The sequence below is a fragment of the Pteropus vampyrus genome, unplaced genomic scaffold (genome assembly GCF_000151845.1).
Source record: "Pteropus vampyrus isolate Shadow unplaced genomic scaffold, Pvam_2.0 Scaffold71, whole genome shotgun sequence".
NCBI lineage: Eukaryota > Metazoa > Chordata > Mammalia > Chiroptera > Pteropodidae > Pteropus > Pteropus vampyrus.
In genome coordinates this window covers 4,325,908-4,329,543 of record NW_011888852.1, presented here as the reverse complement: position 1 = coordinate 4,329,543, position 3,636 = coordinate 4,325,908, and the positions used below count along the sequence as shown (strand labels likewise).

The 3,636-nt window shown below is 31.6% G+C and overlaps 1 protein-coding gene and 1 pseudogene across 4 annotated transcripts in view; one reads left to right on the top strand and one right to left on the bottom strand.

Moving 5' to 3' along the window:
- Nucleotides 1–3,636, top strand: part of LOC105293312 (spermatogenesis- and oogenesis-specific basic helix-loop-helix-containing protein 2-like) — a 106,741-nt gene that overhangs the window by 92,079 nt on the left and 11,026 nt on the right. The window lies entirely within an intron of this gene.
- LOC111741042 lies at nucleotides 1,518–1,636 on the bottom strand (annotated as a pseudogene).

The following is a 3,636-nucleotide window of genomic DNA, read 5'->3' as shown; positions in this document are numbered from 1 at the left end:
CAGCTTGCAGCCCAACCAACAGTGCACAGGGAGTCCTTTTTCTCTACATACTCACCAACACATGTTATTTGTTGACTTTTTGATGGTCCCCATCCCGACTGGTGTGAGGTAGTGTCTCATTTTGGTTTTGATTTGCGTTTCCCTGATTATTGATGTTGACCATCTTTTCACGTATTGGCCACTTGTATGTCTCCTCATGTCCTCTGCCCAGATTTTGATCAAACTGTTTAGTTTTTCTCATTGACTTTTATGATCCCTTGTATATTTTAGATATCAACCCCTTTTTGGATATTCATTTACAACTATATTCTTCCATTCGATTGGTTGTCTTTCTGTTTCATTGATGGTATCTTTCATCATGCAGAAGTTTGATGAAGCTCGTTTGCTTATTTTGCTTTTATTTTCCTTACTCAAGGGGACATATTCAAAAAGATATTACCAAGACCCATGTCAAATAGCTTACTACTTATGTTTTCGTCTATAAGTTTTATGGTTTCATATCTTACATTTAAGTCTTTAATCCATAAAATGCTTCAGATTATTATAAGTAAAAATTATAGCATTGTATTGTGGGCTTTGTAGTATATGTAGATATAGTACCTTTCACAACTATAGCATGAAGGATAAGTGGGATAAATGTACTTACATGATTTTTATATTTATGTGAGGTCATAAAATATTAACTCTAAATGGACTGTGAAAAGATACTGATATATGTGATAATCCCTAGAGCAGCCCTGCAGAGCTTTGCAAAAGGCATAGCTATGAGGCCAATACACAAATTAAAATTGGATTTTAAAAATTATTCAGAAAGAAGTTAGGAAAGCAAGCACAGAAGAACAGAAAAGCCAAAGAGACTATAGGGGAAAAAATAATAAAATGGTGGACCTTTATCCAACTATATCTAATAGGCAGAGACTGTCAGAATAGATAAAAACAAATAAAAAGCAGATAAGACTAATCTGTCTGCTGTCTGTAAGAGACCAACTTTAAAGGCATAGTCAGATAAATTAATAGGAAAATGTATTCTGTGAAGCACTAAGTGTAAGATCACCAGATAGTCTGTTAACATCAAACAAACTTGACCTCAGCCCAGCAATGTCATGAAGTAAAGAATGATATTTCACAATGATGAAAGTGTCAACTTATCAGATGATATAAAAATCACAGATAGTATGTTACTATAACAAAGCTTCAAAGTATTTGAAGCAAAAATTCACAGAATTAAAGGGACAAATATCTATAAGCACTGTTGAAGATTAAACATCCCTCTCTCAGCAATTGATAAAACAGCTAGACAGCAAAAATCATATTATAAAAGATGTGAACACTATTATCCACCTTGATCTAACATATTTATAGAACGATATACTCAACAATTATGATATAATACTCATACTTTTCTTTTCTTTCTTTCTTTCTTTTTTTTTTCTTTTTTTAGACAAGGCAACCCTTGGTTGACCTCACAGATTGCAAGGACCTTGTCAGTTTACAATCCCTTATTTTTTATCTTTTTACGCCTACAACACCTGGTCTTCCTAGGTGGTCTCCCAACCAAGTGCTAATCAGGCCCTACCCTGCTTAGCTTCTGAGATCAGACTGGTTCAGGCTTGTTCTGGGTAGCATAGCCATAGACAATACTCATTCTTTCAAAGATACTTGGTACATTCACTTAGATAAACTATGCTAGGGATATGATATATTTTAATGCATTTAAAAGAACTAAATTCATAAGGAATATGTTCCCTGACCACAATGAAATCAAATTAGATATAAAGAAAAACTCAAATATTTGAAATTAAAAAACACACTTCTAAATAATCCATGGGTAAAAAAATAATTGCAAGAAAAATTGGAAAATATTTCAAACAATGATTATGAGAATAGAATATTTCAAATTTTGTGAGTTGCAGCTCAAGCAAAGCTTATGGAATACTATGATTTTAAATACTTATATTAGAAAAGGTAAAAGGTCTAAAAATTAGTAATCGTAGGGTCCATCTTAAGAAAGTAGGAAAAGTAAAGTGAAGAGTAAAGTAAATAGAAAGAGTGCGAGGCAGGTAAGCGAGGAGAGAGACCAAAAATATTTTACCAGTATCATGAATGAAAGAAAGAGGATTATCGCTATAGTTCCTATAAACATTTTAATGTAAAATGGCATATTTTGAATAATTATATGCCAGTAAATTCAACAACTTAGATGAAATGACAAATTTTTGAAAAACACGATTTATCAAAATTGATACCAGATGAAGCAGAAAATCTGAATGGCACTATTTATTAAAGATATTGAACTTGCTATCAAAAACCTTGCCAAAGATAAAACATCAAGCCAGATGGTTTTACTGATTAATTCTGTTAAACATTTAAAGAAGTAATACCAATCTTAAACAAATTCTTCCAGAAAATGGAGGAGAGAATAGTTGCTAACCTGTTTCATGAGGCCAGCATAACCCTAAACCTGATAAAGACATTATAAAAAAATAAAATCACAGACCAGTATCCCTCATTAACATAAAAATAAAAGACATAAAAGACATAAAAATACTTAATGTGATTTTAGCAAATCAAATCAGTAATGTGTAGATACGTACTCCATCATGACCACACCAAGTTTATCCCAGAAATGCAAGGCTGATATAACGTTGAAAAGTCAGTCAATGTAATTCTTCACATTCAACAGAATAAAGGAGAAAAACCACATGACTAGCAGATTCCGAAAAATTATTCAACATTCAATACCCTTTCAAAATTTAATAAAATAACCTTTCAGCAAATTAAATATGGAAGAGAATCTCCTCAATCTGTTAAAGGTCATCTATGAAAAACCTATAGTGAACACTGTACTTAATGATGTAACTTAGACCACTTTTTCCGTAAGTTCTGGAACAAAGTAAGGATGTCCAGTCTTGCCACTTCTGTTTATTATTGAAGAAGTTTTCCTAGCCATTGCATTTCTTACCTAATGATAAGAAAAAGAAATAAAAGAAATACAGTTTAGAAAGGAAGAAGCAAAACTCTCTTAATTATAGTTGGCATGATTGTTTATGTATATAAAGTCCTAAGACACCTACAAAACAACTACCAGAACTAAAAGATGAATATAGCAAGGTTGCAGGATATAAGGTCAATATATAAAAGTCAATTGTATTTTTATATAAGCCGCAAACAATTGGAAAATAAAAATTTTTTAAATTACATTTATGGTAAAGTTAAAAAAAAAGGCTTAGTATACTTAGGAACAAATATGCAAAAAGATACACAAAATCTATACATTTATGACTCAAAATATTGCTGTGAGAAATTAAGGAAAACCTAAATCATGCATTATGCCATAATCATGAATTGACAGACTCACTATTGTGAAGATGTCAGATCTCACTAAATTGAAATATGTTTATTTGAATCTAAACCATAATCCTAGTAGGTATTTCTTGGTAAAAACTATCTTATTTTTAATGTATGACAAAGACTTAGAATACAAAAGGACTTAGAATAAATCAGTCTTGAAAAAGCACAACCAAGTTGGAGGAGATAAACTATCTAACTTCAAGACTTAGTGTACAGCTATGATCAGTATGTTACTAGCATTAGCATAAAGGTTGACAGACAGATCAATGGAACACAATAGCCCAG